At 39.7% G+C, this 16,119-nt stretch overlaps 1 protein-coding gene across 2 annotated transcripts in view; it reads right to left on the reverse strand.

The window, feature by feature from the left end:
* Nucleotides 1-14,485: 14,485 nt before the first annotated feature.
* Nucleotides 14,486-16,119, reverse strand: part of AP1S3 (adaptor related protein complex 1 subunit sigma 3) — a 58,990-nt gene continuing 57,356 nt past the window's right edge. For both annotated transcript variants that reach the window (XR_009009141.1, XR_009009139.1), the window contains exon 7: nucleotides 14,486-16,091. The gene's annotated coding sequence lies outside the window, so the exon portion shown is untranslated. The remainder of the gene's footprint in view (nucleotides 16,092-16,119) is intronic.

Below are 16,119 nucleotides of genomic sequence, written 5' to 3' on the forward strand. Positions count from 1 at the left end.
GATATAACAATTGTAATTATTTATGCACCCAACATAGGAGCACCTCAATACATAAGGCAAATACTAACAGCCATAAAAGGGGAAATCGACAGTAACACAATCATAGTAGGGGACTTTAACACCCCACTTTCACCAATGGACAGATCATCCAAAATGAAAATAAATAAGGAAACACAAGCTTTAAATGATACATTAAACAAGATGGACTTAATTGATATTTATAGGACATTCCACCCAAAAACAACAGAAGACACATTCTTCTCAAGTGCTCATGGAACATTCTCCAGGATAGATCATATCTTGGGTCACAAATCAAGCATTGGTAAATTTAAGAAAATTGAAATCGTATCAAGTATCTTTTCCGACCACAATGCTATGAGACTAGATATCAATTACAGGAAAAGATCTGTAAAAAATACAAACACATGGAGGCTACACAATACACTACTTAATAACGAAGTGATCACTGAAGAAATCAAAGGGGAAATCAAAAACTACCTAGAAACAAATGACAATGGAGACACGATGACCCAAAACCTATGGGATGCAGCAAAAGCAGTTCTAAGAGGGAAGTTTATAGCAATACAAGCCTACCTCAAGAAACAGGAAACATCTCAAATAAACAACCTAACCTTGCACCTAAAGCAAATAGAGAAAGAAGAACAAAAGACCCCCAAAGTTAGCAGAAGGAAAGAAATCATAAAGATCAGATCAGAAATAAATGAAAAAGAAATGAAGGAAACAATAACAAAGATCAAAAAAACTAAAAGCTGGGTCTTTGAGAAGATAAAGAAAATTGATAAACCATTAGCCAGACTCATCAAGAAAAAAAGGGAGAAGACTCAAATCAGTAGAATTAGAAATGAAAAAGGAGAAGTAACAACTGACACTGCAGAAATACAAAGGATCATGAGAGATTACTACAAGCAACTCTATGCCAATAAAATGGACAACCTGGAAGAAATGGACAAATTCTTAGAAATGCACAACCTGCTGAGACTGAACCAGGAAGAAACAGAAAATATGAACAGACCAATCACAAGCACTGAAATTGAAACTGTGATGAAAAATCTTCCAACAAACAAAAGCCCAGGACCAGATGGCTTCACAGGCGAATTCTATCAAACATTTAGGGAAGAGCTAACACCTGTCTTTCTCAAACTCTTCCAAAATATTGCAGAGGGAGGAACACTCCCAAACTCATTCTACGAGGCCACCATCACCCTGATACCAAAACCAGACAAAGATATCACAAAGAAAGAAAACTACAGGCCAATATCACTGATGAACATAGATGCAAAAATCCTCAACAAAATACTAGCAAACAGAATCCAACAGCACATTAAAAGGATCATACACCATGATGAAGTGAGGTTTATCCCAGGAATGCAAGGATTCTTCAATATACGCAAATCAATCAATGTGATACACCATATTAACAAATTGAAGGAGAAAAACAATATGATCATCTCAATAGATGCAGAGAAAGCTTTCAACAAAATTCAACACCCATTTATGATAAAAGCCCTGCAGAAAGTAGGCATAGAGAGAACTTTCCTCAACATAATAAAGGCTATATATGACATACCCACAGCCAACATCGTCCTCAATGGTGAAACACTGAAACCATTTTCACTAAGATCAGGAACAAGACAAGGTTGCCCACTCTCACCACTATTATTCAACATAGTTTTGGAAGTGTTAGCCACAGCAATCAGAGAAGAAAAAGAAATAAAAGGAATCCAAATCGGAAAAGAAGAAGTAAAGCTGTCACTGTTTGCAGATGACATGATACTATACATAGAGAATCCTAAAGATGCTACCAGAAAACTACTAGAGCTAACCAATGAATTTGGTAAAGTAGCAGGATACAAAATTAATGCACAGAAGTCTCTTGCATTCCTATACACTAATGATGAAAAATCTGAAAGTGAAATTAAGAAAACACTCCCATTTACCATTGCAACAAAAAGAATAAAATATCTAGGAATAAACCTACCTAAGGAGACAAAAGACCTGTATACAGAAAATTATAAGACACTGATGAAAGAAATTAAAGATGATACAAATAGATGGAGAGGTATACCATGTTCTTGGATTGGAAGAATCAACATTGTGAAAATGACTCTATTACCCAAAGCAATCTACAGATTCAATGCAATCCCTATCAAACTACCACTGGCATTTTTCACTGACCTAGAACAAAAAATTTCACAATTTGTATGGAAACACAAAAGACCCAGAATAGCCAAAGCAATCTTGAGAACGAAAAATGGAGCTGGAGGAATCAGGCTCCCTGACTTCAGACTATACTACAAAGCTACAGTAATCAAGACAGTATGGTACTGGCACAAAAACAGAAACATAGATCAATGGAACAGGATAGAAAGCCCAGAGATAAACCCACACACATATGGTCACCTTATCTTTGATAAATAAGGCAAGCATATACAGTGGAGAAAAGACAGCCTCTTCAATACGTGGTGCTGGGAAAACTGGACAGGTACGTGTAAAAGTATGAAATTAGAACACTCCCTAACACCATACACAAAAATAAACTCAAAATGGATTAAAGACCTAAATGTAAGGTCAGACACTATCAAACTCTTAGAGGAAAACATAGGCAGAACACTGTATGACATAAATCACAGCAAGATCCTTTTTGACACTGCTCCTAGAGAAATGGAAATAAAAACAAAAATAAACAAATGGGACCTAATGAAACTTAAAAGCTTTTGTACAGCAAAGGAAACCATAAACAAGACCAAAAGACAGCCCTCACAATGGGAGAAAATATTTGCAAATGAAGCAACTGACAAAGGATTAATCTCCAAGATTTACAAGCAGCACATGCAGCTCAATAACAAAAAAACAAACAACCCAATCCAAAAATGGGCAGAAGATCTAAATAGACATTTCTCCAAAGAAGATATACAGATTGCCAACAGACACATGAAAGAATGGTCAACATCATTAATCATTAGAGAAATGCAAATCAAAACTACAATGAGGTATCGCCTCACACAAGTCGGAATGGCCATCATCAAAAAATCTACAAACAATAAATGCTGGAGAGGGTGTGGAGAAAAGGGAACCCTCTTGCACTGTTGGTGGGAATGTAAATTGATACAGCCACTATGGAGAACAGTATGGAGGTTCCTAAAAAACTAAAAATAGAATTACCACATGACCCAGCAATCCCACCACTGGGCATATATCCTGAGAAAACCATAATTCAAAAAGAGTCATGTACCACAATGTTCATTGCAGCTCTATTTACAATAGCCAGGACATGGAAGCAGCCTAAATGTCCATCATCGGATGAATGGATAAAGAAGATGTGGCACATATATACAATGGAATATTACTCAGCCATAAAAAGAAACGAAATGGAGTTATTTGTAGTGAGGTGGATGGAGTTAGAGTCTGTCGTACAGAGTGAAGTAAGTCAGAAAGAGAAAAACAAATACAGTATGCTAACACATATATATGGAATCTAAGGGATAAAAAAAAAAAAAAAAAAGGTCATGAAGAACCTAGTGGCAGGACAGGAATAAAGACACAGACCTACTAGAGAATGGACTTCAGGATATGGGGAGGGGGAAGGGTAAGATGTGACAAAGTGAGAGAGTGGCATGGACATATATACACTACCAAACGTAAAATAGATAGCTAGTGGGAAGCAACCGCACAGCGCAGGGAGATCAGCTCTGTGCTTTGTGACCGCCTAGGGGGTGGGATGGGGAGGGTGGGAGGGAGGGAGATGCAGGAGGGAGGAGATGTGAGAACATATGTATATGTATGACTGATTCACTTTGTTATAGAGCAGAAACTAACATACCATAGTAAAGCAATTATACTCCAATAAAGATGTTTTTTTAAAAAAAAGGGCAAACATTGTGAACTATATCTGATGTTTTTCAACAGAACAAAAATGTGACCATGATTATATTCCTGGTCAAGGCTCTGAAGACAGACTTTTACAGAAATAACCACAAAAGTCACAAGAAATGAGATATATGTAACAAGCCTTACAGTATCTGGTTTCAGAAAGACATAAATCAATTAAAGAGCGTAAGAATCCCACACACCCACAGCATACTCTGTGGAAACGTGGAGGAAGGGGTCCTGAGAGATGCTGGGAAAAGGAGAATCTTCTTTAAGTGAAAATGAAGAACAGAGTGTCCTGAGTTTGAACACCTCTCCAAGTAAACTGTGCAACCCTGGTCACCTCCTTGCTACAAGGGTCCTAAAAGCCAGAGCACTGGTGTCAGGAGCTGTCAGGTCTATTCCTTAAGTTCAAGGCAGAACATCCTCAAATTTTTAAATGTGCAGTTTATCCAACATCTGCGTTGAGCACTTAGGAGTGAGAAGACGTGGGTGAGCCATGGCAATCCAGAAAGCGTTCCTAAGACAGACAAAATTCACAATCACAGACCCGTGGCCCTCACTAGCCATCACTTTATTGGTGGTCAAACATCCTCACATGAATTACTTAATAGCTACATAACTATCCCTCTATCCTAGGACCAATAGATCTAAATCTATCCATTTAGATTGGTCCTAATCTTTTGAACTATTGCAAAACTATTGCAAAGATCATCCTTGTTCAAGTAGATGCTCCATATTTTGGATTATTCCCTAAGTAAGATCTGGAATAGGCAAATTTATTGGGAAAGGGCCAGAGAGCAAAAATTTTAGGCTTTGTGGGGCATGCAGTCTTCCTCCTCCTCCTCCTTTTTTTTCTCTTTCCTCTTTTAATAATTCTTTAAAACTGCACATCCATCCTTACCTGGCTGGTCATACAAAAAGAGTCCTTGGGTTGGATTTGGCCCATGGACCAGTTTGCCAACCCCTGCATTACATTCTCAAAATTCCTGGGTCAAAAGATATGACCATTAAAATGTTATTTACAGGCATTAACATTGCTTCTTCAGCAATGTATGCTGTTCACCTGTGGCATCCAATATTGGGTGTTATTTTTAGTTTTCATTCTTTTTTTGCTAAATATCACTTGAATTTTCATTAAAGAAATTTTGCCAGAAATTCTTATCATTTCAATTTTACTGAAACTTTTAAGAGTTTGGAAATGGAGCCCATGGCCCCAGAAAAATAAAGTGCCTCCTTATGCCTTTCTTTTAACTGTACCGTGGAGAGGAAGCCTAACCATATCATAGAAGGTAGCCGTGTCATGTCAGACCCTCAGCACACTGAGGATATTATCCTCCAAGATTAGCCTGTGGCCTTTCCAAGCTATGTAAAAATTAGCTTTTCATTTGGGAATTACCCTGAATATGTCAAAGGAAGAGACTATTTTAAACCTAGAGTTTGCCTATGATTAAAGCTCGTCTTGTGTCAGATTTGTCCTCTTGGCCTCAGGGGTGATATTAGTCTCACGCTCGCTTTGTGCAGTGAAACGAGAAATTCGTCCTGGCCCCCATCACAGCTGCAGGCAGGAGTCCAGGAAGGACCCCACGGGGAGAGGGGGAGGAGGAAGACCACCACGTTTGCCTTAAAGGAATCCTCTTCTTTGAATTCAATATGTAAGAACTGGTATTCAAGTGCAATTTCTGTCATCTCTAGTTTCTGTAAACTCACAGGATGCTCTATTTTTCTTCCATGAAGCTATTTTAGGCAAAACAAACCACCTGGCCAACATCAGAGTTGGGATAGCTCTTCTGCCACTTATCAGATTGATCTCAGATGGCCTGGATCGGCAGCAGCTTGAAGCAGGATCTCAGTTCCCCGACCAGAGATTGAAGCCAGGCCACAGCAGTGAGAGCCCTGAATCCTAACCACTAGACCATGAGGGCCAGTGGCTAGCGACAAGGCTCTGGCTTGTCTGCTTTGTAGAAATGAATTTCAACAAAGAGATGGAAAGTAGTGAAGCAAGTAAGGTGTTTAATAGGAGGGAAAAGAGTATAGTACTTGTGGATAGACACACGGGCGGGTTCAGAGAGAGAGTCACACCTCCATAGTAGTTTTAATCACTTATGTGGGGCATTTCTTCCGGGTTTCCTCTGGCCAATTATCTTGCTTTGTCTGGCTCTGAGTCTGCATTTGGTTTATCTCAGGGTCCTCCCCGTGCGCGTGTGCATCTCTTAGCCAAGATGGATTCCAGTCCAGAGAGAGGCCTGTGGGAAGGTTGACACCACCTATTATGGGGGGGTTCCTCCTCCCTTTTTGGCCCCCGAGGAACCTTTCTGCACAAGTGTAGTCAGGAAGTTCTCCTTGACCTCAAGAATGAGAAATATGTGGTCTGTTTATCTCTTATCTGGGCAGGACTCAGCTCCTCCTTTCCCCCACCACTGTCTTTATCTTGGAGTATCTGTCTACAGGGGACAGACTTCACTGCTCAGCCTGGGGCCTATCTATCTCCTGGCTCAAGATGATCCAGAAGAGAAACCAACACCAGCATTGACTGAGCACTTTTGAAGTTCCAGACCCTGTCCTGAGCACAGACAGGAAATTGAGGCCAGCGGAATATACCTGCCAAAGTCACACAACTGGTGTGTGACTGAATCCTGAAGTTCCAGGTCCAAAACCCACCTTACTAATCAATTCAGAGATTCTAGGTACTAATTTCAAGAGTTTATAAAATGGAATACGTAAAGAGATTCCCCTGGTCTTCGAAGCTGAGAAAGACCCACCTCTCCCCTTGCTCCCGTGCAGGTCTGCCTTTCCTGACCCTCAGAGGGACCAGTCTCAGCAAGGCTGATGGACAACCTTCCCCGGGCAGAGTTAGAACCCCAAGTCTGCAAAATTGTCAGTTCTACATACTTACCTTTTGTTTACCTCATGTTTTTCCCTTGGGAAAGTGGAGATGCCTCCAATGTCAGAAGAAATAGAGCTAAGAGTCTTTCCCCAGCCACTTCAACTCTGGCTCTAACTATGTAATCCCAGGAAAGAGGAAAGACCCAAACTCCTCACAGGACCCACTACACTCTGCCTCCAAAACACCTTCCCTGGCTTTCCCCTTACTGGTCTCCATAATTATTTGTTTTCAATACCATACTCCTAAGCGATAGCATCTGACTACGGATGTTGTCGGGGGTCCGCAAGACCAACCTCAGGCTCGATAATTCACTAGGACTCACAAGTCTCAGAAGCTATGAGGCACAGTTACAGTTTATGGCAGTAAAAGGATAGAAAATAGAATCAGCAAAGGGAAAAGAGATGTGGGGCAAAGTCCAAGAGAAACCAGGCACAAGTTTCCATGTGTCCTCTCTTGGTGGTGTTGAAACAGGAGGGAAAGGGGCAGGGCACAACTTTTAAAAGAATGACATAGCCCAAGGACATGACATAAACTGATTAGAACCAAACAGGTCCAAGATGGCAGACGAGTCGACTTCCACTAGACCTTGAACCTCAGTATATGCTCATTGTAACACATCAAGAAGCTAAATGACACACCCACACGCTCCATGACAGTTCCAAGGCTGGCCATAAAGGTCAAAAAGTGGGCAGTGGCCCAATTCCTGGAAATCCTCACTCCTTCCCCAAAATAGCTGGAATAATCCTCCCATTCATTAGCCTATGAAATGACCCACCCCTATAAAAACTGACAACCCCATACCCTGGTGCCTTTCTCACCTTCTGAGATGGCCCACACTCTGTCTATGGAGTGTGTTTCTCTCTAAATAAATCCACTTCTTACCTATCACTTTGTCTCTCACTGAATTCTTTTTTTTCAATATATAGTGTAATATTTTATTGAGGTATAATTGATATATAACATTATATTAGTTTGGGGTACAACATATTGATTCAATATTTGTATGTATTGCACAATGATTATCATGATAACTCTAGTTAATCTCTCTCTCACTGAATTCTTTCTGTGATGAGACATCAAGAACCTGAGCTTCATTAAGTCCTGTTACCAGGTGTGTGATCTCAGTTAGAGAACCATGGGTTCAAGACCCAATCTGAGTTGCACGGTTTCAGTGTCACATGGGAATACGCTTAATTCTCCCAGCAGCCATGTGCACAAAACATGCTAAGTGCTGCCAACTGGGGATGCTCACCGGGCCTTGGTATCCAGGAGTTCTACTGGGGATCAGTCCTGAAGAAGAGCAGAGCCCATGTGACTGATCTCAGGTACTCAGACTTCAGCCCCAACCCAGAGTTAAAAAAAAAAAACAGGTGTTCACCATCAATCACATTGTCAGGATAAACTGTCACACTGCGGTAGCATGGCCCAGCCCTCAGGCATAAAAAACACTCTTATCAGGCAGAACACTCCAAGGGCTCAGAGGTTATCTCCCTAGAGCCAGCCAGCTGGAGGCAGGTTTTTATTTAGAATGTGCAGGGTCTGAGCAACCCAGACCTGCTGAATTAACCCTTTTCTGTACTAGTTGTGATCTGAGAAAAAGATATATATATATATATATATATGTATATAGATATAGATATAGATATATAAATAAGGTTACTTTTCTAAGTCCTCTCTCTAAGGTCAACTTTGTAAGGCTAGTTTTTACTGGGTAGTTTATGGCAGTTTCCCAACATTTTTTACATCATAGCACTCATAAAAAATAATCCAACTTGGCTCTCAGACCTCCTTGACAATTTTTGCTCATTCTAAATTCTTATGCTACTATTTTTCATCTATTAACAGGAGCATGAGATGAGAGAATCAATAAATGGAGAACTTTTACATTTACCAACACAAATAACTTACTGTCTTTTATGCTGCCTGTCCTTCCTTACCTGCTCATCTGTTCTAAATTTTTAAAAGAAACTGCCTTTCTTGTCCCTTATAAGTAATATCTTAGCTAGGTCTACTGTGAATTGTAATTTATTGGTGGTTACCATTCCCATGGCAAATACCACCTTCTGCTATAGTAAGCTTCTTTGAAAGGTGTTTTTCCATTTCTGTTTACCAATGTGCCTTCATACCTTTGTTTTCACATCACTTGCATTTGTACAGATCTCACATGGTACCTAAAAAGCAAGTCAACTCATTTTTGGAGCAGAGGGCAAAGGAAGACTGAAGAGACAGAGAGGAATTAGCACATCACTACTTTCTACTCCATGAGTTAGAAAAAAATAATCAGAAAGGGAGGTTCCATTCTAACAAAAAGCGAACCCCTGTAATAATCACATAGAGGAGTCATACATTGTCCATGTGACACAGTTAAAAACACAAAGAGTGTACACCTTTGGGTAAAAGTGAACCATATATTTTTTTTTTTTTAATTTTTATTTATTTATTTTTGGCTGTGTTGGGTCTTCGTTTCTGTGCGAGGGCTTTCTCTAGTTGCAGAGAGTGGGAGCCACTCTTCATCGCGGTGCGCGGGCCTCTCACTATTGCGGCCTCTCTTGTTGCGGAGCACAGGCTCCAGACGCGCAGGCTCAGTAGTTATGGCTCGCTCAGTAGTTGTGGCTCACGGGCCTAGTTGCTCCGCGGCATGTGGGATCTTCCCAGACCAGCGCTTGAACCCGTGTCCCCTGCATTGGCAGGCAGATTCTCAACCACTGCGCCACCAGGGAAGCCCATATATATATATATATATTTTTTTTTTTAGGAGGCTGTTCTTCTTGTACAACCTCATCAACAAAACCCTCGGGTTCTCTCACCTTGCTGGTAAGAGCTGGTGATGGGTTTGCCACCCAGATGAATGGCTTCAACATAAAAGCTCAGTGTCACTCACATAAAAGATATTGAATTAATGCTGACCTGGAAATGTGATAGTTTAACTTCCGGTCCCAACTCACTTGTGTTCTTTTCTTGTTTCTTCTTTCTCAAGAAAATAAATATATCTTTATGGTACCACCACTAAGCGCTCAGTTTTAAACTTAAGTCACTTTACTATCACAGGAACAACTGCAGCCAATTAGTTGCCATATTGAATTTAGTTTTTTGTCATCCAGTTTCATTTAGCAAACATTTATTGATATTTTACTGAGTGTCAGGCACTGGTAAGATTTCTGGGGACCCAGCTGCAGACAGAAGTGCAGCAGTGTCACCTGAAGTTTCGGGAGCCTGTCGTGCTTCAGAAATACAAGATTTTAATGCTATTTCTTATTTATTTGTTTGTTTGTTTATTTAGGCTGCACCGGGTCTTAGTTGAGGCATGTGGGATCTTCGTTGTGGCATGTGGGCTCTTAGTTGCAGCAAGCATGTGGGATCTAGTTCCCTGTTGGACCACCAGGGAAGTCCCTAATTTCTGAACTCAAGACAATACAAGAGATTGTATATCTTGATCAAAAATAAACTATTCTGGTGATACTCTAGAAATGAACAGACTGCTTGCTGGTCTAATGAATTTCTTTTTTTTTTTTTTTTAATGAATTCCTTAAGGTTCTTCAAAAGCATTCCAATCTGGGAGTGTTAAGGAAAATATACTTTTTTCATTTTTTTTTTTTTTTTTTTTTGGCCACACCATGCGGGTTGTGGGATCTTAGTTCCCCGACCAGGGTTTGAACCCAGGCCCATGGCAGTGAAAGCGCCGAGTCCTAACCACTGGACCACCAGGGAATTGCCAAAAAAACCATACCTTTTTAAACGGGGGAGTTCCAGATTCTGGTTTGATATCTATAGGTTTCCTCCATTATCCGAAAGCAGGGTGTCCTATGAAACATTTCGTAAGCCAAAATGGTATAAAAGCAGATAAAGCACAGATGCTTATAGATACAGTTCAAAGCTATGGTGGCTTGAGGCTGAGATGCTGACTGTAGCTCCTGGGGAAGGAGCTTGGCAGCGCCAGTCTCCTGTTCAGGGTGCCCGCTGCCTTTATAATGGCTCCCCGCAAAACACACACTGAACCCTATTTCGTTTTCTGCTTTTTTGTAAAATCAAAAATCCTCTTCAGATTTCTTTTGGTTATAGAAAACAGGTACTAATGCAGGTCTTTTGTAAAAGCCAAGGGGCGTAAAGCGAACTTTCGTAAAGTAAGGAATAACTATATGAGAAATTGTGTCAGTGAATATAAGACTTTAACAGGCCCTTTAGGATATTCAGAAAAGCAATCTTTCTCTGGCTCTCTGTCTCTCACTCACACACACACACACACACACACACACATAAACACACACACACACACACATGGCTCTCAAGGATTGTTCATGTCAGCAAGAGATAGGGCACATATATAAATATTTATAATATAATACTAAAAATAAGTACCCTGGGAGGTACAAATGTAAAACAAAGGAGTTTTAGAGGAGGAAGGAAGGCTGGAATAAGAAAGGAGTCATGAAAGTGACACTTGAGCTGGGTATTAAAGAATCTGGACATAGGGAGGGGGTAAATAACATTTCAGGTAAAGGGAAAAAGTAGAACAAGCAACAGCCAAGAAGAAGAGTAATACATCGACCTGTGAAAGGATGGGATATGTGACTTGGAATTCAGATCATGGAAGGTCTCAAAAGCCAGACTAAGAAACTGCATCAGCAACCACAGAAGCAAGGTAAAAATTTAGTACAGGGTGACAAGTATGTAAATCAGTGAGGTGGGCAGGTATAGTGGTGGGGACTGAAGTCAGCACTGCACACCCTCCAGCTTCAGTTGATTATTGCATGCAGATGTGCAGGCCGTAAGTGGCCAGTTCTTACAATTTTTCAAGAGAAGGGGAAAAAAATCTAAGTTTTATATAAAATCACAAAATTGATTCCATTTTTCATACAGTGAGGGCCAAACAAAATTTGTATGCAGGCTCAGGGTAGCTTGTGGTACCCAATTTGTACCTCTACAAAACTGACTTCTTGTGTGGATACATTATCTTTCTACTTCTCAGCAGCCTCAATTCTTTTTTTTTAAAAATAAATTTATTTAGTTTTTTTTTTTTTTTAATTTTCATTTTTGGCTGTGTTGGGTCTTTGTTGCTGTGCATGGGCTTTCTCTGATCCCACTGATGGTAGCCCACGATTGTTTCATGTGTCAGGGTAGGTTCACCGCCCTAACCAACAAATCCAGGAGTTCAGGGACTTAACACCATAGAAGTTTACTTCTGTCACACATGTGTACTTCTGTCCAGTGTGACTATTCCTGCTTGGTTGGCTTTCCTGACAGCCGTTTTTAGGTTCCTTCCATCTCATGGCTCTCTGCCTTCTCTGGATCCTAGAGTATTTTCCTTTGGCTATAAACTGGGAAAGACAGAGAATGGAGGGTCACACGTGGGAGTGTTTTAAGAGTCAGACCTGCAGTTGGGTATATGTTACTTGGACCCACATGCCACTGGTTATGATTCCATTATGGATAAACCAAACTTCAAGAAGGGTGGGAAGTGAAGTCTAGCTGTAAACCCAGGAGGAAACAGGAAATGGTCTGGTAAACGAACATCTGGTCTCTATCATATTTTCCAAGCAGTGCTTTGGTTTCATCCAGCACTGGCTCCTTGACTCAGAACTACATGTGAAGGTCTTACTTCATAGTTAGGTATAAACAAGGTTGAAATGACAAGCTTTAGCTGAATGCAAGAAATGTCACATAATTCAATGACTTTTCTAGATCATTAGTCCCTTTTATTCACATTAGCCAAAAAATGTATTGCTCTTCTGTTCTCTCCTTTCACCTAAAACACGTAAGATATTCCACCTCCAAAATTCACCAATGCAACCTTGGTGATTCACTCTTTATCTGTAATCCAAGAGCAGCTCTTCTTTCTACTCCTATAATGGCACCCTTCATCTAAAGTGCACTCAATATACTTCACTTGTATCATTTAAAAGGGTGAAAAACATGCTTGAATGTCATTAGGCTTTTATTTCATACCAGGAAACAAGCTCATCAAATACTTTCATGAGGGGCTTCCCTGGTGGCGCAGTGGTTGAGAATCTGCCTGCCAATGCAGGGGACACGGGTTCGAGCCCTGGTCTGGGAAGATCCCACATGCCGCAGAGCAACTGGGCCCATGAGCCACAACTACTGAGCCTGCGCATCTGGAGCCTGTGCTCCGCAACAAGAGAGGCCGCGACAGTGAGAGGCCCACGCACCGGGATGAAGAGTGGCCCCCGCTTGCCGCAACTGGAGAAAGCCCTCACACAGAAACGAAGACCCAACACAGCTAAAAATAAATATAAAAAGAAATAAAAATGCAATAAAATTTTAAAAAATACTTTCATGAGGTAACACCTTTGATCAAGGCAAGATTTAATTAAGCAAATGATTAGCACTGGGACCTGATCAAAACATAAATGTCAATGTAATGATTATTCTTTCCTCTTCTGTATAATGAGTGGTTCAGACTAGCTCACTTCCGTGATCCCATCTGATTCTGCCATTCCATCCATTCCAAAGAGCAAGTGCATGAACCTTGTCAGTGGTACATGCAGGACAAGCGTGAAGGCTCCCAACCCCTAGTCCATTTTGATGCTCTAAACATCATTATGACACTTAGTCTTATGTCTCAGAACATCCCTACCAGACAGAAAACCCACTTGCTCGCTCTGAGACTGATGGGTGAAAATCATATACAGAAGTTTTAGAAATGATAAGCAATTATTTCCCATCGATTCAAAAGTTCACAAGAGTTGAACTTATATTTGAATAGCATTTGGATGGCTGCCTCAGAAAAATTCCTAAATTCAGTAATTATGCTCATACGATTTTGAATACAGAAAGCACAGAGAACTGATAGGGCGTAAATAAAATATACACACATGGGGCTTCCCTGGTGGCACAGTGGTTGAGAATCTGCCTGCCAATGCAGAGGACACGGGTTCGAGCCCTGGTCTGGGAAGATCCCACATGCCACGGAGCAGCTGGGCCCGTGAGCCACAATTACTGAGCCTGCGCGTCTGGAGCCTGTGCTCCGCAACAGGAGAGGCCGCGATAGTGAGAGGCCCCCGCTCGCCGCAACTAGAGAAAGTCCTCGCACAGAAACAAAGACCCAACACAGCCATAAATAAATAAATGAATAAATTAAAAAATATATATATATACACACATGTAACACTTCCAGATGAGGTAGTCTGATTTTTACTTTATGATTTATCATTTTTGAGCTTCTTTGTGTGTATGTAAAAAATTTAAATTTTCTTCCAACTTAATTTGCTCTCTGCGCTTACATTTTTAATGAAGTGTTCAACTAATAGCGGAAGTATGTATACATCATTTTCTTTACAACTATTACTATCATCATATAAGATTAGACATTTTAAGCAGAACATAATTGATTTTATCCATTTTTCTTATTATGTGCCTTGGTTTATTCACTCATCCATCCATCGTTTCAGTTTTAGCTTTTAATATTATAATTAGCCAAACTCTGACCCAATAAAAGAGCATTAAAATTTGGCTTCAAGAAATAAAAATACTAATTTCTAAAAACAGGAAAATATAATCAATCCTTTAAATACAGATTCTCCAAAATTATTTAATCCTACATAAGTGAAAGTTATGTTTATACTTTAAGACATTTTTCGAAGTTTATTTTATTAAAGGGAAATTAATATTTTAATACTTCCAACACTGACTGCATTCATCTTCAAAATTATATTTTTATAATTTTAAAATTTATTTTTGTACCATTCTTAAACACATAAAAACTTAAATTATTTTTGAAACAATTTTTGACCATAAACCCCTTACAAGTCCGTTAGTTTTTTTTCTTCACATTTATATAGTCTCAAATTTTACAGATATTTTTCTATCGTAGAGGAAAAATTTTATTAAAACTGGAGGCTTCACAAATTCAACAGATTTCTCTCCCTCCAAAAAACAGTACAAAAGAGAGTTTAAAGTCACTATTAAAGCCGTATGAGGATTATCTCACATTTGGAACCAAGTGTTCTCGTAATTTTTCCTCTTCTTCAGTCTAAATGTCTTATTTACTTCAAAATATTATCAAGTAAACTATGCTGGCATCTTTCTACTAAACATCCACTTTACACAAGATTAACATTTTAAACATGCACAAGTATAAAATAAGAAGCAAAGTTCTCTTATAAATTGTAGCAATATCAGGTGTAGCTCATAAAGCTAGTTATAAGATCATGCTAACAACAGCAAAAGCCCACATTAACTCACACAATTGCATAAATGCTCTCTTTACCACCCTCCATGGAAACACTCACTATTTTCCAAAGGAATGAGTAAAAATTACCACTTTGGAATAATACTATTAGTTAAACAAAGGACAAGTCAACGACATGAAAACTCTATCTAATCTAGAAGACGGTTAAGTCTACCCTTGTTAGGAACTATGCTGTTAAGCCCTGAAGGGAAATGCTTAGAACATTCAATAAGGATTAAAAAAAAATTTAATGACCCTCTCATCACAAATTATTGAAAGAGTCATTGGCTTGCTTACATTCTAGAGCATCTACTGAACTTAATTTAAAATTGCAGGGACCATGTGAAAAAAATATATTAACACTTACCAATAAAGTTTATTGATTAAAACTTAGAAAAGTAAAGTTAAAGACAGTTCTGAGTGATATTTCATGGGTATTATAATACAAATCCTAAAGAAGAATTACTAGCTGTAGAAGAACAACATTTGTTGTATGTTTGATGAAAAAGCTTTATACTGTTTTAGAAGACTTGACATGGGAAAAAGTTTGAATTAACAATTCACTTGGGCTTCCCTGGTCATGCAGTGGTTAAGAATCCGCCTGCCAATGCAGGGGACACAGGTTCGAGCCCTGGTCCGGGAAGATCCCACATGCCGCAGAGCAACTAAGCCCCTCTGCCACAATTAATGAGCCTGCGCTCTAGAGCCCTCAAACCACAACTACTGAGCCTGCATGCCACAGCTACTTAAGCCCGCACGCCTAGAGCCCGTGCTCCGCAACAAGAGAAGCCACCGCAATGAGAAGCACACGCACCACAACAAAGAGTAGCCCCCGCTCTCCACAACTAGAGAAAGCCTGAATGCGGCAACGAAGAACCAATGCAGCCAAAAATAAATAATTTTTAAAAAAAATTCACTTGATTTATCATAAGAAATGTCAACTTTACATTTGTTAATGAAAGAAAAGTAGTAGATTTAAAGGGTGATTGAGTCATTAACTACATGTAAAGAGATCAGATTATCAAAATGTGGGTGAATGGTGAGAAAAAATCCAATAGGAGCAAAACAGTAACTTCTCTTCTCTCATTTGCTGTCACCTGCTTATGAAGTTCCACCTTGATAGGTAATTGCCTAGAAAATGAAGAGGTTATATTAGAAG

The sequence above is a fragment of the Balaenoptera acutorostrata genome, chromosome 8 (genome assembly GCF_949987535.1).
Source record: "Balaenoptera acutorostrata chromosome 8, mBalAcu1.1, whole genome shotgun sequence".
Taxonomy (NCBI): Eukaryota; Metazoa; Chordata; class Mammalia; order Artiodactyla; family Balaenopteridae; genus Balaenoptera; species Balaenoptera acutorostrata.